This window comes from Budorcas taxicolor, chromosome 4 (genome assembly GCF_023091745.1).
Source record: "Budorcas taxicolor isolate Tak-1 chromosome 4, Takin1.1, whole genome shotgun sequence".
Taxonomy (NCBI): domain Eukaryota; kingdom Metazoa; phylum Chordata; class Mammalia; order Artiodactyla; family Bovidae; genus Budorcas; species Budorcas taxicolor.
Window position 1 is genome coordinate 120,046,063 of NC_068913.1, and position 22,349 is coordinate 120,068,411.

A 22,349-nucleotide genomic window follows, 5' to 3' on the forward strand; every position below is an offset into this window, starting at 1 on the left:
GTTTATTCTGGGGTCAGGACGCCTTCCCCAGAAGGTCAGCTCCCTGGCCACTGGGGCAGCCCGCGCCCCTCACCGGCTCCCGACGCCATCAGGGCACTGTCTCTCTGGGTGTCTCAGGTCCTCGGCCTCCTGGAGACGCCCCCAAGTGGCTTCTCAAGTCTCAGGGCGAGACCCTCCCCTTCCTCAGTCCACAGCCGGGACAGTCGGGGGCATGCCTCTGGGAAGGAGGAAAGGAAACCTCCTCCCACGCCTGTGGCTTGTGCCCTGGATGAAATTGACCTTGGGGCGTCCGTGATGTCCACAACGTTCAGTCTGGAGCAAGCATCCCATCCTCACCTCTGTCCCCCGAGGGGGCCTCAGGCAGACTGTGGTTGGTGGGAGGGGCTTAGCGGGAAGTCATCTGGCTGTGGAGAAAGTTATCTAGCCTCAGACCTTCATTTTTTTAAAGAAGGATTTACCACTGGCCTCCTCCTCCATCCTGTCTGACTCTTCCTGCCCCAACTCCCTTGCAAGTTCGAATCCCCCGCCCCCAAGGACACCCTCCGAGACTGGCCCCAAGTTGCAGAGCCTTCCGCCCTGGACCACGCCCTCCCCAGTCCCCACCTCCATCCCACAGCACCTTGCCGACTTCCCTGCATCTAGGAAGGGTTGCGTTTTCTCAGGGTTCAGGCCGGCCCATGCCTCTTCTCACTCCAGGGGCTCTTCCTGCGCTCCTGACCTCATTTCGTGATTATGACTCCCGGATCTACATCTTTGCACACCGCCACCGCCACACCTCTGTTTAGAGAGCTCCAGGCTGAAACAGCCCCCTGCCTGTGTGAGGTCTTCACTTGGGTGTCTCGCAGGCAATTCAGGTTCAGCACCCGCAGGACCAGACTCTCCTCCTCGCCCCACAGGTGCAGCGTCAGTCCCTGGGGCTGAGCCAGGCACGTGGGGTCCCCATGATCCTCCTGACCCTCAGCTGACACCGCGGACCCGCCACTGGGACGGCTAGTCTCCCACCTGAACTGCTCCTGAACTGACTTCTCTTCAGCCCTCTCAAGCTCGTCTGAAGCTTCATGGGTACCAGCCTCGATTCTGCGGTAGCTCACAGCTCCCTCTGCGTTTATATTGCCTTCCTTGAACCCACGGTCCACGGTGAAGCCAAAACGGCATTTCGGACACTCAAAAAGTGGTCTTCAGGCCTGCCAAGCACACGGGGTGAAGTCTGACCCCGGTCAGGGCTCGTGAGTCCTGCAGGGTTTGGCTGCTCTCCTGGCCTCTCTTGAGCCACTTTCTTACTCAGCTCCTTCCCAGCACAAGATTGGAAGATCTTCTGACAACACGCTGTCCCTTATTGAACATCCTTTCACAACTTATCATGATGACCTGGATGGGAGCAGGTGAAGAAGACAGTATCAGCTGTCGAAGAGGTTGCAGAGACAGCTGGAACTCTCCAGTGCTGTTAATGGCAGCATAAGTTGGTTCAACCACTTTGGAAAACTGTTCAGTGGTATCTACTAAAGCCAATCATACAACCTACATCTCCCTATGGACCCAAAATGCAAATCCAGTCAACCAAAGAACCAAACAGGAATGTCCATAGCAACCAAAGAAGCAAACAGGAATGTCCATAGCAACAAAATTTGTTATAACCCCAACTGGAAATAACCCAAATTCATCAACAACAGAACAGATAGATAATTGATGGTATATTCGCTCAATGAAATATGTGGTGGTGATGAGAATCGAGCTGATGCTGTAGATAACAGCACACGTTATTGTCGTTCAGTCTGACTCTTCATGACCCCATGGACTGCAGCAAGCCAGGCTCCTTTGTCCACTGTCTTGACGAGTTTGCTCCAATTTATGTCTATTGACAAACTCAAGTCCATCGAGTCTGTGATACCATCCAACCATCTCATTCTCTGTCATCCCCTTCTCCTCCCGCCTTCAATCTTTCCCAGCATCAGGGTCTTTTCCAATGAGTCAGCTCTTCACATCAGGTGACCAAAGTATTGGAGTTTCAGCTTCAGCATCAGTCCTTCCAATGAACACTCAGGACTGATCTCCTTTAGAATGGACTGGTTGGATCTCCTTGCAGTCTGAGGGACTCTCAAGAGTCTTCTCCAATATCACAGTTCAAAAGCATCCATTCTTTGGTGCTCAGCTGTCTTTATAGTCCAACAGTATCTCAAATATACTTCATTAGAAGTTTTCTTTAAAAGATAATGGGCTAAAAAAATGGTAATGGGCTATATGCTTATCAAACCCAACCTCGATGCGCATGTCTTTCAGTTCTGGGAAAAGTGCTGGCGTTACTTTTTTGTTAATTTCTTCGTTTTTGTTGAATCTCCTCTCCTTTTCTGGAATTCCTATCAGTGTAATGTGTGACTTTTGGGGGTTGATCCTCATTTCCTTATTTTTTATGCTTCTCTCTTTGTCTTCTTGTATTTTTTTTTCCCCTGAGAGATTTCTTCAACTTCCTTTGCCAAATTTTCTAAAATTTTAAAGATTTCTTATCTTTTCAGTATAAGAGCACTTTCTTACTTATAAGTTGTTCCCCTGTTAAGATAACATTCAGTTCCATTGCTGCATGAATCCAATATCTTCTCCTACTTCTCTGCAGATATTAATTATGGTAGGTTTGGTGGTGGTGGTGGTGTTTTCTTATTCTCCTATTTTATCTTTGCTTTTTATAGTCTCTTTTACTTTTCTTTATCTTTGTCTTCATATTGGAGGCTTTTCTCAAATGTCTTCTGATATGTGGCTATTAGCTCACATTTGATAAGGCATTAAAAACTGTTCAGAGCTCTGGGCATGCGGTTTAAATATGGCCGTAAATTCCTTCTATTCCTGCCGTTGAGTTACTTCCTGAGAGTTCTACGGTCAGATGGCAAACAGCCTTGTGGCTGCTGCCCCAGCTTTCTGGAGTTCTTGCCTGTGCAGTTCAGCTGCCATGCTGTGGGGAAGTGCAAGCAGCCCTCGGAGAGGCCCACGTGGAGAGGATCAGCAGCCTGGTCTGAGCCCCACACTGACAGCCCTGGGCTGAACCGTTCTAGAAGCTGATCCTCCAGCCCCAGTCACCCAGCCCATTGTATGGAGGAGAAAGCTGTCCACACTGAGTTCTGCCAAACTGTGGACTTGTGCACAAATGATTGCCATTGTTTTAAGGCACTACATTTTGGGCTGGTTTGGTACCCAGCATGGACAACCACTGCTACAGCTAGGCAGGGGTTTCAACAGTGTGCTCACTCAGGGGTGGTCAGGTGGCAAACTGGCCTCTAGTTTGGTGAACCCCTGGGCGCCTGACTGTAGACCAGACATGGCCACCTCCCACCTGGAGCCAGCGTGGGGGCTCCACCGGAGCCCACCCCCCCACGCATCTGTCTGCACCCACGTCCTTATGCAAGAAGCCTCTTTTGTTCAATCATTCCAGAAAAGAAATCGTCAGTCTCCTGAAGGAAGGGGACACGCAGGTTTCATGGTGATATTTGACACAGAGGCAGAGAACAAGTACACGAAGAGTTGGACATCAGAGACACGGAAATGGAAGTCACACGAGACGTCACTCCACGTCCATCAAAATTTAAAACTGTGATAAAACCAAATGCTGCCAGAGATGCAGAGGAACTGGGTCATTCGTGTGTTTCTGGTGGGGATGCACGATGGTCCAGCCACTGCAAACACAGTTTGGCGATTTCTCTAAAAATTAAAAATGGGCTTCTCCTGCAGCCCAGCAATTATCCATATATTCCAGAAAGGGAAAGGGAAGTCGCTCAGTCGTGTCCGACTCTTCGCGACCCCATGGACTGCAGCCTACCAGGCTCCTCCATCCATGGGATTTTCCAGGCAAGAGTACTGGAGTGGGGTGCCATTTCCTTCTCCAGGGGATCTTCCTGACCCAGGAATTGAACCCAGGTCTCTGGCATTGTAGGCAGACACTTTACCGTCTGAGCCACCAGTCAAGCCCCCATATATTCCAGAGAAATAAAAATTTATTTTCACATAGAAACCTGTATGCAAATATTCATAGCAGTTTTATTTGTATTAGCCTCAAACTGGAAACTTCCCACGTGCCCTTCAGAAGGTGAATGGCTAAACCGAAGGGCATAGCCATCCTAGGCCACAGGATTCAGCCACAAATTGGAACCAGTGCTAATACACGCAACAACTTGGATGAGCCTCAGGGAAATTATTCTGCCTGTTAGGAAACATGTGGCTTGAGTGAGATAACGTAATTATCAGATTAGTGGTTGCGGGGAGTTAGGGATGCGGGGGAGGGGATAAGGGGGTCTGTGGTGAGGACTCAGTGCAGCGGCTTGACTGTGGTGACTGCTTGAGGCTCCACAGGTGATAAGTCACGCGCACACACACACACACACACACACACACACACACACACGAGCGTTTGTTTCTGGCTGTGACAGCGCACTGCAGTGGCGAACGGTGCTCATGCTGGGGGGCGGTGACAGGGAAGGGTGCGTGGGACCCTCCTGCACAGGCGCCTCCCCCGTGCATGGGACCTTCTTTGCAACTTCTCATGACTCTGCAGTTACTGATAAATTAAGGGTTTTCAAAAAATAGGCTGGGCCTGAGACTTCCCTGGTGGTCCAATGGCCGAGACTCCGAGCTTCCAATGCAGGAGACCTGGGTTCAATCCCCAATCAGGGAGTTGGATCCCATATGCCTCAACTAAGACTCAGCACAGGCAAATAAATAAATAATTTATTTTAAAATAGGCTGGGCCCATGGACAAAGAGGGGCTTCCAAGTTGGTGCATTGGTAAAGAATCCACCTGCCAAGGCAGGAGACGCAGGAGACACAGGTTCAATCCCTGGGTCGGGAAGATCCCCTGGAAGAGTGAATGCAACCCACTCCAGTATTCTTGCCTGGAGAATCCCATAGACAGAGGGGCCTGGAGGGCCACAGTCGTGGGGTCGCACAGAGTTGGACATGACTGAGCGTGCAAGAACACACATGGACAGTGATAAATAAGCAGCAACTAAAAGCTGTGGACAACCTTCTAAAACCAGTCAAAGGCTCCCCTCCTTAATCTTTAGATTCCTCATGCCATGCTTTCCCGTTTCCTGGACAAAGTGATGCTCCAGCCCATCTTCAGTGGAGGCCGCTAGGCTTCTCCCAGGGTCTGTGTCTCTTCTGTGACAATAGAATCTCTGACTCTTAGCTCCCTATTAACATATATCCACCCGGAATAAAGGTGGCCTTTTTCAGCCTTCCCTACGTCTAGCGGTTGTATGACTAGGTTCTAGTCAGTGTTTGTAAGCGGAAGAGGCGTCCGGAGTGGATGCTTAATGGAGGAGATGGGACCCTTGCCTCATCCTTCTTCCTGGAATATAGACACGATGGCTTGAATCAAGAGGTGGAGGCCGCCATTATTCTTCGTGGTCAAACTCCGTGATGCACCATCTCAAGGCTTGTGCACACAGTCCCAGGATAGAATTCCTCTCTCTGTTCTGTTTCTGCTCAGATCATGCCTCCTTATCTTTCAGATTTTAGATTAGTGCTGCTTTCTGCAGGAAGTCTTAGCTGAGTTGAGTCTAGGTGAGGCGTGAGCCCTCGTGGGGCTGTTCTCCCTCGTCTTGATTTCCACTCGTGGAGAACGGCCATCTCTCTAAAAGCAAGGTCCCGGAGGAGGACCCCAGGGCGACCTCTGTGCACCATTGCTGACTTCCGGGGAGCTGAACCCTGACCCAGCCCGGGCCACACGGGTTTTCTGCTCTGGGGACAGGGGATCGAGACTCAGCTGCTGTTGGTCCTCATGGGTTGAGCCTTGAGCCTGGACTGTCTCGGTGCTGTCTCGGTCACAGGAACTCAGTGACCACTACAACCTTATTATCATCATGCTAAATCCTACCCTGCTTTTTTTTCGGATTGTTGTTGCTCAGTTGCTAAATTGTGTCCAGCTCTTTGTGACCTCCTGGACTGCAGCACGCCAGGCTTACCCGTCCTTCACCATCTCCTGGAGTTTGCTCAAACTCATGTCCGTTGAGTCGGTGATGCCATCCAGCCATCTCATCCTCTGTCGTCCCCTTCGCCTTCAATCTTTTCCAGCATCAGGGTCTTCTCTGATGGGTCAGCTCTTTGCATCAAGTGGCCAGAGTATGCATAACATAAAATTGACCATCTTAACCATTTGTAAGCGCTCAACTCAGTGACAGCACGTCCCTTCACATTGCTGTGCATCCATCCCCCTTTCCATCTCCCTGACTCCTTTCATCTGGCAAAACCGAAGCTCTATCACCTTCTGAATCAGCTCCAGGTGCTTCCTATTACTTGCCACTAAGAGTTCTAACCAGGACACATGGGACTGGGCCAGGTGTGTGTACTTCCTGGAGGGTTTGGCCGTGTGCATAAGAAGCTTAGGTGGAAGGTCAGCTTGGAGGGGCTCCATGGGTGGTGAGGAAGGCTGAGCTGGAGCCCCTGTCCCCTGGCCACTGGGGGACACCACACGTGTCTAAGCAGTGGGTGACAAGTGGGAAGTCTGACTTGGCAGTGGTGAGCAGTATGGATTGAGGAGGAATATTAAAGGACACGGAACGAGTCCATTAACTCAGCAAGTGCTTATCGAGCTCCTGTGATTTGCCAGGCCCCATGCTTGGCCCTGGGAATACAGCGAGGGACAGGGCAGACAAGGTCTCCGCTGCTGTGAAATTTATATTCTACTTGGGGAAGATGCGTGTGCGCAAGTCGATAAATGCACAAGATGATTTCAGGTAGCAAAACTGTTATTAACGGAATAAAATGCAACAATAAGATCAACAGTGACAGGGAAGGGCAGTCTCTTTTATCAAGACCTTGACTTAGGGTGAGGGGATGGAAGTGGTTCTAGGGCAGAGTCTAACCCAGGAGAGAGTCATTCATTCCAGTTAAATTTCATGAATTGTTATGTGCCTATGGGCATCAAAACTTGGCCATGTCTATACTAGCTTACAGTCAGGTACTTTTGTGCCTAGATGGGATTGGGCGCTGAACACAGGCCAGAGGTTAGGGGGCGCACAAAGGGCTGGAGGAGAAGAAAGCTACAGAGCCGCTGAGAGAAACTGGAATGTCTGCAGAAGGGTTAGTTTAGGAGGAAGTTGATTTATTCAGCTTGGGACCTGGGGGTTTGGAGGTACAAACAGGACCCTCAAGTGGAAATGGTCAGCTGACCCGAGGTCAAGCCTGGGAAAGTCAGTCCCAGAAGCAGCCCAGCCCTGCCTGTCCCTTCACCTCCTGAGGCTGCATCTGGGCAGCCGCGGCTTGTGTGGTTGCCCTCGCAGCGCGAGGCGCTCAGGCCAGGCTGCAGAAATGCTAGCTTCGAGTGAGGGGCAGCTATATCTGTGACGTGCAAAAAGACAGGAGAGCTAGCTGCTCAAATCAGGAGTTGGCGGCATTTTCATACTTTGCCCCAGACGGTCAGGAAAAGGAGGCCGTTCAGGCAGGAGCACCCTGCCCCTGGGGACGCCTCATCCCTCGGCGCTCTGCTGTCTACAGGGAGGTGGTGGAGCGCCTGGTGCCATGAAGGAAGCTGGGGCTTTAAGGAGGGGTGCATGCTCATACATCTGGGGGCCCCAGAGCAGTTCTGAGCAGCGGGCGTCCCCTTTCTGGGGCCATCTTTTGGTTTCGGGTCACACTCCTCTCCTCAACCTCACCACCCTCTCCATTAATTAATATATGACCTGCGTGCTAAGTGACTTCAGTCGTGTCTGACTCCGGGACCCTATGGACTGAAGCCGGCCAGGCTTCTCTGTCCATGGGATTCTCCAGGCAAGAATACTGGAGTGGGTGATCATGCCCTCCTCCAGAGGATCTTCCTGACCCGGGGGTCAAATCCACACCTCCCCAGGCTCCAGCATTGGCAGGTGGGTTCTTTACCACTAGCACCACCTGGGAAACCCAGTATATGACCTGGTGACCCTGAAATATCTAGGTAATGAACTTGGAGTCAGGGAGTCTTTGCAGAGTGAGGAAACTGAGGTTCAGAGACTGCAAGTCACTTCTTCAGGGTCACACAGCAGATCAGAGGCAGCAGATGGTAGAAAAGGCCTTCTTTCAAAAATACAATCACACCTTTGTGCTTCCAAACTTGAGGCAGTCAGCTCCAAGCAGCTGTGGAGGGGCTAAAGACGAGCACTGCTGGGTTGTCCCAGAATGAATCCCTTTCCTCCCTCCCCTGCATCCTTCAGACAAGATTTACTGAAGTCAAGTGAACCTTGGTTCAACCTTGTTCGCAGGTTCTAAGTGGTCGTTTCATTTAAGACATTTAACTAAAAGCCCTTTCCATGGAACCAACTCCTGCAGGCATGGTGCCAGCAATTAATGAAAGATGATAAAATAATAAAAGAAGTAATACATTAACTATATTATCCTTGCACATTTGGGCAGTCCTTTTCATTATATCCTCTTTATGGACATTCTCCAGCAACATTTGAAGAGCTCCTTTATTGCTGTTCTCTGACTGTTTAGGCTTCCAGACATTAACAGGCCGCTTAATGCTAATGCTCTCCTCCGCTCTCCGTCTTCGCCGGTGGGCTGGGAGGCGCATCACTTGCATGCCTCTGCCTTTCTGCTTGGAGAGGGAGCTGACAGAGAACTGGGGATGACAGATTTCATTTTTGGACTCTCAGTCTCTGAAAGAGATTGGTTTGCTAATTAAGAGAAATGATGCAATTGGCCTCCATCTCTAATTTGCTTAAAGAACAATTCGGTCTAGAAGCTAAGTGTCCCCATGGAGACATAATTTCCAGGTCACAGTCTGTGGTGGGCATGACTGAGATCTTTCATACCCTGAACAGAGGACCTGTGGTCACACTCTACACGCTGTGTGTGCACACCTCTTCTCTACCCAGCTGACCTTCCACCTTCCCCCAAGATTTTACCAGACTCTTTAATATCAGTCGGACACCTCCACTTAAGGCCCGGGTCTTTACCCACAAAAAGAACTCTGAGGGATTTCCCTGGTGGTCCAGCGGTGAAAAATCCACCTTCCAATCAATGCAAGGGACACAAGTTCAAACCCTGGTCAGGGAACTGAGATCCCATATGTCTCAGGACAACTGAGTCCACGCTGCAACTAGAGGTAGGCCTGAATACCATACCTAAGACCTGATGCAGCCAAATTAATTAATTAATTTTTAAAAAAGGAACTCTGAATTTGGAGGAGGGGAAACATGTCCAACACAAACACTAGTGCTCCAAAATCTCTCTTGAAACTGGTGGCCATGTGACACAGCTCTGACCAATGGGATGTGAGCAGAGGTATGGAGGAGGCTGCTAGGAAAGTTTGTGTGGCCATGTGACATCATTCTAACCAATGAGATGTAAGGAGATGTGTGAGTGTGACTTCTGGGAAAGTAAAGGTGACCATGTGACACAGTTCTGACCAATGAGATGTGAGGAGATGTGTGGGTGTGACTTCTGGGAAAGTAAAGGTGACCACGTGACACAGCCCTGACCAATGAACATGATTTCCGGAAAGCTCAGCTAACCAGACACAGGAAGCACTCCTTCCTCCCCTCTCTTTCTTTCCCTTTTCTTCTCTTCCCTTCCCTTTTTCCTGCCTGGCAGGAGGGCAGATGCATTCTGGATAGGCAGCGTGCATCTTAAAACCACTGGGCTATGCTTAGTCTGAGTCTGGAAGCTCGCATACTAGGCAGGATGGAGCAGAGGGAGATGGAGGCTCTGGCAGCGTTTTTGAGCTGCTGCACCTGCGTGGGTCCCCCACCTCAGGACTTCTTACAATGGGGGCCAAGTCCTTAGGCATGGGGGCCGCTGTCAGACTGGCTTGTTACTCGCAGCTAGTTGCCATCCTGGTGATACAGGATCGCATCAGGGTGGCGGGCAGGCTGAGCCACGGTCAGCCTGATAAGCTTGGATATGGATGAGTACCCACCAGGGGCCACTCTGGCCAGTTCCAGCCTCCTCTCTGCTATAAACCTGACTCTCACAGGCTCTGGGGCATCCCTGGTGTCTCAGACGGTAAAGAATCTGCCTGACATGCGGGACACCTGGATTTAGTCCCTAAGTCAGGAAGATCTGTCGGAGACAGGAATGGCAACCCACTCCAATACTCTTGCCTGGAGAATCCTGTAGACAGAGGAGCCTGGCAGGCTCCAGTCCATGGAGTCACAGAGTCAGACACGACTGAGCAACTAACACCTACCACATTCGTGGCCTCCGTCCCTCCTGTGTTGATTGCTCTTGTTCCTGAGCTTGCCTGGCAACAACTGACCTCTTGAGTCCTTGAATGACTTCTGCTGGGGGTTTCTCTCCTTTCCCAGCATCTCTCACCCCAAACTCAGCCTCAGCTTCCAGTCCTGATCGTCTTGTTAAGGGGGCACAGGCCCCGCCCCCCACACCTCTGCCTTCGCCAGAAGCTGACCGGCCTGCGGGCAGTCTGTGGATCCCGCAGACAGTGAGAGAAAGAGCAAGAGACCTCAGACAGCGCGCAGTGGGTGCCCTTATGCCCAAGCCGTGCCCGCCCAGCACGAAGCACACTTTGCAACCTCTGGGCATCATCCTTCCTTCTCTGAGCCCTCAGTCCAGGAAGCTGACTGGCTTTTCTGAGCGAATCAAAGGAAAGGCGAGAGCCTTAAAAAATCAGAGTGCCCAGGGAGTGAGGGGTGGGGGTGGGGACGGCTCGTTGGACCCTGACAGCTGGGGCTTCACTCGGGGTCTCAGACAATCGCTGTGAGGATGGGAGGGTCTCTCTGAACTGAAGCACACACTGAAAAAGTCTCTTGTGAGTTTATTTTCCAGCTGTTTCTATCAGGAATGTCATTTTTGCTGCAGAGGTCCCTTTACCTAATTAAGCTTCAGGTCTGGGCCGCTGCCTGTCCGACCGGCTGGCTTCCGCAGCGGCAGCCGCACTTCCCCTTCGGCTGAGGAGGAGTCTTCTCAGGGAGTCTTCTTCCTGCAGGGAGCGGAGTAGGTCTGGGCTGCGCTGGAAACACAAGGCGGAGAAGCTGTGGGAGAAGCTCCAGGAAGAGGTCAAGGTCAGGGCCCACGAGGTCAGCCAGCCCCTGCCAGGCAGGCCGGGGAACAAGTGCAGCCAGGGGCAGGAGCGGGCCTGGGAGCCTGGAAGAGAGCAGGCTTTCCCAAACTTCAAGCGCGTCCCTGCCCCTCCTTCCTCACCCGACCTCGGGCGGGCCCGCCGTGTGCTGAGCATCCCCGTGTCTCTGTCCTCCGGCCTTCAGAGCCATCCTCTGATCTGACCCCTTGCTGTGACCGGCTGACTTCCCAGGCCAGCACAGGCCACGTTGCCCTCCGCCCCAGAGGGAGCGGTGTGGTCTTGGCTGGACAACTGGCGTGTAGTTGTTCTGACCTTGGATCTGGCCCTGACTGCGGGGAACACGGTGAGGGCTGTTCAGAGGGGTGACCCAAGACCGACGCAGCCGGCCCCTCACAACACCCTTTGTTTGTGAACTGAAGTGCTGCTGAGGGCTTTGAGGCCGGCAGCGCTTCAAGCTTCAGTGCTCAAGGCAACAGGAGTGTTTGCAAAGGCAGAAGGACAAAGCGCCTAGGGCAAACCTTCCTGAATCAACAATAAAAGGCCCTGTTTTGCCTAAACCCGATCACTCAGTGATTTTGGTTTGCTCACTGGTGAAACAATGGCCTATATCTCCTATGATAAAATTTTGTGGACGATTACTCTTATGTATCCTTTTTTAATTCCTTTTCATTTTGCTCTTGGAAGAAATCCTCATAACCTTTCAATTTAGCGATTTCGTATTATTCACTATGGAAATCAGAAAGCTTTGCCAGGTTGGAACTGAAATGTCAATTAATTGTCAATTCGTCACATTGAGTAATTGATTAATTGGCACAATGTTAATCTCTAAATCAGTGGTAATAAATTACTTGGTTTTTAATCTTGACCTTCAAAGTGCTAAAACTCTTCAAATTGCCACTGTTCCTGCAGGAAAATGACTGATGAAGCCACGTTCCTCCCATAATTTTTGTTGCTCCTAAAATTCCTGCCTAATTGAGACTCACAGGCGTGTCTGCAAGCCAACTTTGCCGGAGTGCGCCCAGCCGTGCCCAGACATCAGGTGGAAATGGCTGGAAACTGGGCCACCGAGGGCTGGAACAGGGAGGACACTGCAGGCGAGGATTTTTTGCAAAGCTAATCACTTTACTATCACACAGAATTAATTTAATAGTTGCCCTATTTACCACAAAATTTATGGCTAGACCACTGGGAAAGTTTTCTTCTCTCTCTCTCTCTTTCATTTATGGGGCAGAGAACAGAGTAAGTCTTTACTGATTTCCGTTGGGGGTTTTTGTGCGGTTGGTTTGCTTGTTTAGTTGCTTCTGGCTGTGCGGGTCTCTGTTGCCGTGCTGGCGTCTCTCTAGCTGTGATGCATGGGCCTCTCATTGGGCGGTTCCTCTTACTGCAGAGCACAGCCGCTAGAGCACGGGTTCAGAGGTGTGGCGCCGCGGTCTCGGTGGCTCCGTGGCCTCTGAGATATTCCTGGACCAGGGCTCGAACATGTGTCTCCTGCATTGACAGGCAGATTCTTTACCACTGAGCCACCAGGGCAGCAGCTATTTCTTTAAAAAAAAAAAAACAACCTGATTTTCCTGTGTTTTAGTTTCATATTTCAAATCCTACTTTCTCCTTGAGCAAAGCAATATGTCTTTAAATAAATGCACTGAGCCTGACCCCAAATGGCTTGTAAAGGTTAATGTCTTTGTAATCCGGAGAGCTTCGGGAAGAGTGCCTTTGAATTTTCTTTCTGAACCTAGACTTGGCTGTCTGTCCGGAATCAAGGTGAAGTTGTGGAGCAGGTGGGAGGTCACTTGCTTCTGGCTGTTCCGTTCTCTTTCCAGCCCTCCCTCTGGCTTCTGCTCTGCTGCGGCAGAGAAGTGTGGACCGGCCAGCTTTCAGGGCTACTTGAGAATTAACCATCCTCCTGAAGCCCTCGAACGTCCTTCCCTTGGCGCCCTGGGGCCCCGTGGGCAGTCCTGGCCCCTCTGAGCTCTGTCTTCTCTGGGTTCTTGTTCGTGGGCTCCTCTGCGTGACCCGGGCACAGCAGGTCGAGGTCCCATCTGGAAAGCTCTTTCTCTGGTCTGTTGGTGGTCATGGGACTCTGTTGCATGAATGCTGCTCGGTGTGCACACGCTGCCTTGTGCTGGCCGCTGTCTATCTGTCTCTGGGAAGCCACTTGCATCAGTAAAACGAGATGAATGTTGCTGACCTCACTAGATAGCTGTGAAAATTACTACATGAAAAAATGTTTAGGAAATGTAGTGTTGTATATATAAATCAGGCAGAGTTGTTACTTTTTTTTTTTTTGACATTTCTAGGAGTTCTGGCAGAATTCATGGCTTTTCTGAGAACCCGAAACCACAAGTCCATCAGGCCTGGGGGTGTCCTGGGGCTAGCGCTGCAAGTCCCTCATGGTCAGTGGGATGGTCTGGATGTGGCCGGACCCCACACACAAACCATCAGGCAGCTTATGGGTCCCTTCCCAAGCTGTGTGTGAAACTTTCGTGAATCTGAACTTCCACAATTCAGCTTTAAACTAGTCAATATAAGGGACATCAATCCTGAATATTCATTGGAAGGACTGATGCGAAAACTGAAGCTCCAATACTTTGGCCACATGATGCGAAGAGCTGACTCACTGGAAAAAGACCCTGATGCTGGGAAAGATAAAGGGCAGGAAGAGAAGGGGACGGCAGAAGATGAGGTGGTTGGATGGCATCCCGACTCAATGCACATGAATCTGAGCAAATACCTAGAAAGGTTGAGGGACAGAGGAGCCCGGCATGCTGCAGTCCATGGGGTCGCAAAGAGTCAGACACGACTGAGCGACGGAATAACAGCAACAGGGGGCCACTGGGGAATGCGAGCATTACGTGATGTGACCAAGTTGTCCGCTCCCTTTGGTGTGATAATGACAGTGTGGTTACATAAGTTACTTTACGAGATGGAGTATTTAGGAGTGAAAAGTCATGCTTGCTCAGTTCAGTTCAGTCGCTCAGTCACGTCCGACTCTTTGCGACCCCATGGACTGCAGCATGCCAGGCCTCCCTGTCCGTCACAAACTCCCAGAGCTTACTCAAACCCATGTCCATCGAGTCGGTGATGCCGTCCAACCATCTCGTCCTCTGTTGTCCCCTTCTCCTCCTGCCTTCAATCTTACCCACCATCAGGGTCTTTTCCAATGAGTCAGTTCTTCACATCAGGTGGCCAAAGTATTGGAGCTTCAGCATCAGTCCTTCCAATGAGTATTCAGGACTGATTTCCTTTAGGATTGACTGTTGGATCTCCTTGCAGTCCAAGCGACTCTTAATAAGAGTCTTCTCCAACGCCACAGGTCAAAAGCATCAATTCTTTGATGCTCAGCTTTCTTTATAGTCCAACTCTCACATCTATACGTGACTACTGGAAAATCCATAGCTTGACTAGACAGGCCTTTGTTGGCAAAGTAATGTCTCTGCTTTTGAATATGCTATCTAGGTCGGTCATAACTTTTCTTCCAAGGAGTAAGCATCTTTTAATTTCATGGCTGCAGTCACTATGTGCAGTGATTTTGGAGCCCAAGAAAATAGTCTGACACTGTTTCCACCCATCTATTTGCCATGAAGTGATGGGACCGGATGCCATGATCTTAGTTTTCTGAATGTTGAGTTTTAAGCCAACTTTTTCATGTTTGCTACTTGCTTTCAAATGTTTCAGCTAAAAGCGTGTATGCACACACCCACATGGGCGCCTATACCCACACTGACACGCGCAGGCACACCCCCTTTTATCGCGCTTTGCTTTACTGTGCTTCACAGATACTGTGTTTTGTACAGACTGAAGGTTTGTGGCAACCCTGAGTCCAGCAAGTCCGCAGACACAGTTTTCCACATTTTCCCACTTCATGTCTCTGCTACATTTCGGTGATTCCCATGATATCTGAAGCTGTTCGTTATTACTGTATTAGTTTTCATGATCCGTGGTCAGCGATACTCGCTGTGACTGTTTCGGGACTCCACAGACTGCCCCTCTGCAGGGCGGCAGATGTTCCCAGCGTTGGGTGTGTTCTGGCTGCTCCTTTAACCAGCGGTTTTGCACCGCTTCCCCTCGCGTCCGCCGCCCTGTCCCCAGGACAACAATATCAAGGTGAGGCCAGTTAATAACCCTACGGTGGCCTCTCAGGGTTCAAGAAAGAGAGTGATAAAACACTACAGATTGAATAAAACACATTTGTGGCCTGGATTTCACCAACTATCTGTCTGTAGTAAATTTTGGAGCTGGAAGTTACTTTAAAAAAATTTTTTTAAGGTGGAAATCTATGGCTTTTTAAAAAATTTTATTTATTCGCTTATTTTTGGCTGCTGCTGTGAGTAGGGGCTCCTTTCAGGTGCGGTGCACAGGCTCCTCATTGCGGTGTTTGTCTTGTTGCGGAGCACAGGCTCTAGAACACACCAGAAACTCACTTCAATTTATATTCCAATTTTCTTGCGTCTTTTAAGCTGCTGTAGCTTAAACACATACATATTTGAGAATAAGTGGAGAAATGGCACTTACAAATTGCTCTAGCCTTTTCCTTCTTTTTTCAGATTCCCAGGGGGACCTTAAATTGCAGGGAGAAAGGTCTTGCTAAGTATGTAAAATACATGTAAACTTATGGAGTTGAATAGACCAGAGAGCTGAGCTGTGGCTACAGGTAAGGAAATCATTCTGGATTCTCATAATTGCCCAGAGACTGTAGCTTCCCAAGGACAGGGCTTGTTAATCCCCTGCGTTCTGCGAGCCTGTTCCGATGACTATGGGTGATTGGTTCCTGGGCGCGGTGAGGAAGGGAAGCAGGGCTGTTTCTCCCCATCACTCCCAGGGGTTGGGTGTTAGCTGGTGTCAGGGACCATGGGGGCGGTGTTTGGATCCTAATTTTCATGGGTAAAGTCCTCGCCTGGGCTCTCCCCCTCCCAGAGATGTTCTTCTGTGGCTCGGTGTGAAGCAAGCCTGAAGGACATCCCAGAACACTCTGGAACTTTTCAGTTTGATTCTTCCCTTGGTGTCTGGGAGGCTGCTCCTCTTTATACTGATTAGAAAGAACAAGCGTGTCTATTACTGGTAAAGCTCAGGTTCAGTTCAGTTTGGTTTAGTCCCTCAGTCGTGTCTGACTCTTTGTGACCCCACGGACTGCAGCACGCCAGGCCTCCTAGTCCATCACCAACTCCCAGAGCTTACTCACACTCAGGTCCATTGAGTCAGTGATGCCATCCAACAATCTCATCCTCTGTCGTCCCCTTCTCCTCTCACCTTCAATCTTTCCCAGCATCAGGGTCTTTTCCAATGAGTCAGTTCTTCCCATCAGGTGGCCAAAGTATTGGAGTTTCAGCCTCAGAATCCGTCCTTTCAGTGAATATTCAGGACTGATCTCCTTTAGGATGGACTGGTTGGATCTCCTTGTAGTCCAAGGGGCTCTCAAGAGTCTTCTCCAAAACCACAGTTCAAAAGCATCAATTTTTCGGCGCTCAGCTTTCTTTAGAGTCCAACTCTTACATCCATACATGACTACTGGAAAAACCATAGCCTCGACTAGACGGACCTTTGCTGCAAAGTAATGTCTCTTCTTTTTAATATGCTGTCTAGGTTGGTCATAACTTTCCTGCCAAGGAGTAAGCGGCTTTTAATGCTCAGGAGCCTGGTCTTTAATTTGCTGCGGCATCCATGCTCTCTTTGCTGAGGCAGTAATGGATGCAGCTGTGTGTTCACCTCGCCGGGTGAGAGCATGGAGGTGGGGCCTGGCGGGAGCAGACCCCGGACACTTCAGAACAGGCATCTGTGGCTGGAGGCTGTTTCTCTTCGGGCCCCTGGTTTGGTAGCTGGCACCGCGCGGGCCTTTGGGGGAGCTTACTGTTGCTTCTCCACCTTCAGACCCTATAAAGGGTGGGTTGAGGGGACCCAGGGTCCAGGCTGTGAGTCAGTCTGCCGGGGGGAAGCAGAGCTCAGGGCTCGGTGCCCGCCTGCCCGTTGCAGCCGGGAAAGGCCAGGTCAAGGTCTCTCTGCTGCCCAGTTCCTTCCTGGATGGAGCCTGTGAGACCAGCCTTGCTGCCTCCCCTCCAGACCCAGCCCCTGGAGGAGGTCGCCAGCAGCCAGGCACAGCTGCACCCCGTTTGAGACAACCGTGCCATTTTTGGAGTGAACACGCACAGGTAGGCTCCTGACCTGCAGTGTCCTAACCAAATGCAAAATTAAAAAACCTCAGCAAGGCCGAATCACAGAAGCAGCCCCAGGAAGGGGAGGGAGGGGATCCTGTTGGGCCCGCGCTCCCCTCACCCAGCAGGTCTAGCTTCCCTGGGCTTCATTTCTTGCCGCTTATTCTCTGGAAAGTGGTGGGAAGGAGGAGAGAGGGGCAGGCCTCTGCACAGGTGTCACAGGTGTCTGGTTCCCAGGCAACCCTCCAGCTGGACCCCGACCCGAGAGGCTGCCCAGTGCCCAGGAGCACCGGGGGTGCCCCCCTGGTGGCCAGTGGCCGCTGCTGTAGAGCCGGTGTCGGGGACTCTCATGTCCTGTGGGATCCAACATGACCCCATCTGTGCCTTAACTAAGACCTTGGAGAGACCACTGCCTGGATTCCAGGCCTGTCCCTCTAACCAAGGGCAGCACAGACCTCCAGGTGGCTTGTGCTGCCGGGCACAGAGGGAGGGGAAGGAGGAGACAGAGAGGTGGCCCCCGGCCCTGGGCTCAGCGGGCACCGCGGAGGACTGCAGGGGTCCAGGTGCAAACTCTCCTCCCTGAGTCACGGCATCTTCTGTCTGAAGGGTGCAAACAACTCCTTCCTCCTTTTCTGTGAAGACAACCAGAGACGCCTCATCTTCTTTGAAAGCATTCTTTCACCCTCTCCCTCGACTCTGCCTACCTACACGCAGAGGAGATAATAAGCAGTAAACGGTGTTGACTGCATCTGCCCTTCCAGCAGGTGGCTTTCCAGTTCCAGAGCCAGAAGATGAACATGCATGGGTGGAACTCTGCCGAGGTTTCTGTTCCCCTTGCTCGTTCCTCCCTCTGGGAACTGTCTTCTCAGAGTAGGGGCGCCTGCTCTCTGTGACACCCTGAACGGCCCTGTGGTGCCCGCCTCCAGCAAGTCACAGCCTGGACGCCACCACCCTCCAGCGGGGCAGCCCTGCTGGCTCTGGAGAAAAGCCAGGAGACCTTAGCTCGGAGGCTCGTCCTGCACCCTCGGGTTCCCAGCCCCAGCCACTTGTCCGGGGCACGGCGCTCGCAGTCAGGAGCCCCTGGGAGTGGGGACAGATGGCTGGGCCGGCCTCCAGTGTGAGGCGTGACCCCACAGATGGCTGCCTTTTCTTCCACAGACCCCAGCTAAGCTATTTCTCACCCAGATCCGTGACACAAACAGGAGAGGGAGTGTCAGATGGAGAGGCGAGGCTCCTTTTCAGACCTAGGGCTTCTCCCCAGGCCGAGGGCTCCTCCCCAGGCGGGGTGATTGGATTCATGCCCTCGGAGCCCACTTGTGGCCAGAAATCATTGTCCTTGGGTTTGGGGGCCGTTTCCAAGGAAGGCCCTGTGAAAAGGAACCCAGGGGAAGACAAATGACGCATTTGTTTGAAAGGAAAAGCACTACAGATCAATACTGGGGGGCGAGCGGGAAGCGGGGAGCAGAGGTCGGGGACAAGAAGCGGGGAGAGACAGGGGAGGCTCAGCTGTCGATACAGGACCGGAAGCGTTTAAAATGCAATCCCAGTTTTTACACCTAAAAATGTAAAGCTGTCAATTTTCATTAAGGATGAAGCAAATGAAATCTAGATGGTGCCAAATAATTAATGACTTTTAATAACCCTAATAAATTTGGGTTTCATCAAAACCATGTTGCTGATAAGCGGCAATCACCAGCGAGGCTGGGGAGGGGGGCATTAGGGGGGCTTCACACCTGTGTGGGAACCCGGGCCGCTGACATCTTTCCCAGGTACATCAATTACAATTAAAGAGTCATAAGAATGCCAAAACGGACTTCTTCAGCGCTTTGGTACGGACGCCCTTGCATTTAAAATCAAAGCCATCAATTGTAACTACTGTGCTTTGTGATCCCGCAGGTAAGGCACAGGCTGATTCACTGCCTTGGCAGGCACACCCGTCCTGTTCATTAAGGATCTTGATTTATCCCACACGGGGAGGGCTGCACGCATGCCCCAGACCACACTGATAGAGGGTTGTCAGACACTGCACTCCAGACAGGCAAGGAACTGACCATGAGTCACGTCTCCAGAACCTGGATCGGACCTGACCGGAGCCAGACGCGTGGGTGGCAGGCTCAACACGGACCAGCCGTCCGCATTTCCGTGAGGGCAGAGGTTGGTTTTTCCCTCGTGCCCGTGCCACGAAAATCTATTCTAAACTAGAAGCTTTTATATGGTGCTTGGCAGGTCTGCTGACTGCTTCAGGGGACAGGCTCGGCGATTCATCAGTTTTGACACGGACCCGGGGAGGCCGCTGAGAGAAGAGGAAAGACGGGCTTCCCACGGGCCAGGCGGGTCTGCTGGAGGAGGAACTCAGGGCCGAGGGATGGCACCCCCAGGGGCCCCCTAGCCGGGCAGGCAGCTCGGGGCCTGGCCCCCCAGGGCTACCACTAGCTGGGTGGGCACCTCCAGGTACAGGTGACCCTTCCTCCTCTGGTGGGAGGAGAATTGGAGCAGCGAGGAGTGGCACCCACGGGCCCTGGCGCTGGCCCTCTCTCGGGGAGGCCACCTGGAAGGAGGGGCTGGGTCCAGGGCTGACAAGCCCCCCCCCGAGACCAGGAGTGCAGGGCACCCCGCATAGGTGGGCGACAGGGACAGAGGGCACCCAGGTGCCGACAGGCAACGGGGAGCACGGAGGCGCTGCCCGAGAGCTCAGTGCACAGCGCTCCTCCAGACCTGCTTAGGGAGCTGGGACGCGCGGACACTGACCGCTTGCCAGGAGAGGCGAGCGCAGCCTGTGAGAGGCTGAGGGCGGCCGGTGGCCAGGGCCGGCGACCTCGATGGGACTGGCGGGTGGTGGCCAAAATGCGGACAGGAAGGGGAGGGACAAGGAGAGCGGAGTCCAGGGGAGCCAGCGCCCGGCTGACGCCGAGAGCATGGTGTCCCGAGGGTGTCCCGTAAACAGGTTCGGGGGCAGAGGGCACCCGTGGGGCTGGCGCGTGGGCAGCTAGGTCTGGAGCCCAGAGCGGAGGCGGACAGACGGCAGGGGCGGACGGGACTCCGGGGCTGTGACGGGCAGCGTGAGTGGCGAGAGAGAGCCAGTCTCTTCCGTCCTTGCCCCCGAGGCCTCTGCTCTCTGCCCCCAGGCCCTAGCGCGCTCCTGCCCCACCTGCCTCCCAGGCTGGCCTTTCTCAGTGCTTGCGTGTCCTTGAACCAGACAGCGACATCCTCAGGACGGGCCGTCCCTCAGTCACGGCTCCCAGCAGGCGCTCCAAAAGCACTCTGCTCAGGGGACTCGGCTGAGTGGTGCAGTTCCTGGTCTCAGAGACCCTTCCGGTTCTGTGCACAAGCCCCGCTGTGACGCACCCGCCGGGAGTCATGCCTGGGGTCCCTCTTTGGCCCCCCACTGAGACGAGAGGCGGCCTCACCTGGCCCCAGGTGTCGCGAGGTAGCCTCTCTGCTCTGGCAACACTGCTGCCTCTGGACCCCTCAAAAGAGCTTCTCCTCCTTCAGTGTGCAAGGGAGAGTTAGTAGCTGACTTGTGTCCGTCCTGTGGACCGTAGCCCTCCAGACTCTTTGCCATCCCGTGGGCTGTAGCCCGCCAGACTCCTCTGTCCATGGACCCCCCCAGGCAAGAGTATTCTAAAGAAGAGACACACTGGTGGCCATGAGCTCAAGACGCCCTGGAGACGCTGACATTATAATCCCCAGAGCCTCTGGGCACTTTGCCTTGCTGGGCAGACGTGATGGTGTTAAGGATACTGACTCGGGGGATTGTCCTGGATTATCTGGGTGGGTCCTTAATAAGAGGGAGGTAGGAAGAGATGTGCTGGGGAAGCAGAGGGGGAGTGAAGTGATGGCTGGGAGGAGCCATGAGTCTGCGTGACTGTCTCCAGAAGCCAGAAAGGTGAGAAGACGGGTGCTCCCCTAAGTCACAGAAGGAACCAGAACACACAGCTGTTGTAAGCATCTCAGTCTATGATCTTCCGTAACGGCCACCTTGGAAAGGAATGAAGGGTGACATGGTCACCTCCTACGATGGGAAACATAAGCCTTCCTTGCTTCGTAAGAGCAAAGTTTAATAGAATCAGGAAGTTCTGCCCAGGACTCCCCCCGTGGTCCACTGCTTGGGAGTCCACCTGCCAAGGCAGGGGACACGGGCTCATCCCTGGTCTGAGAAGATCCCACGTGCCTCGAGACAACTGAGCCCATGTGCCAAGGGCCTGGGCCCCACAAGACAGCCACTGGGACGAGGAGCCCACGCGCTGAACCAGAGAAAGTCCGCTCGCCACAGTGAAGACCCACAGCAGCCAAACACGAGTCAACATGTGCCTCAGTTCAGTCGCTCAGTCGTGTCCGACTCTTTGCGACCCCATGAATCGCAGCATGCCAGGCCTCCCTGTCCATCACCAACTCCCGGAGTTCACTCAGACTCATGTCCATCGAGTCCGTGATGCCATCCAGCCATCTCATCCTCTGTCGTCCCCTTCTCCTCCTGCCCCCAATCCCTCCCAGCATCAGGGTCTTTTCCAATGAGTCAACTCGTCGCTTGAGATGGCCAAAGTATTGGAGTTTCAGCTTCAGCATCAGTCCTTGCAATGAACACCCAGGACTGATCTCCTTTAGGATGGACTGGTTGGATCTCCTTGCAGTCCAAGGGACTCTCAAGAGTCTACTCCAACACCACAGTTCAAAAGCATCAATTCTTCGGTGCTCAGCTTTCTTTATAGTCAAACTCTGACATCCATACATGATTACTGAAAAAACCATAGCCTTGCCTAGACGGACCTTTGTTGGCAAAGTAATGTTTCTGCTTTTTAATATGCTGTCTAGGTTGGTCATAACTTTCCTTCCAAGGACTAAGTGTCTTTTAATTTCATGGCTGCAGTCACCATCTGCACTGACTTTGGAGCCCAGAAAAATGAATTCTGACACTGTTTCCACTGTTTCCCCATCTATATCCCATGAAGTGATGGGACCAGATGCCATGATCTTTGTCTTCTGAATGTTGAGCTTTAGGCCAACTTTTTCACTCTCCCTCTTTCACTTTCATCAAGAGGCTCTTTAGTTCCTCTACACTTTCTGCCATAACGATGGTGTCATCTGCATATCTGAGGTTATTGATATTTTTCCCGGCAATCTTGATTCCAGCTTGTGCTTCTTCCAGCCCAGCGTTTCTCATGATGTACTCTGCATAGCAATTAAATAAGCAGGGTGACAATATACAGCCT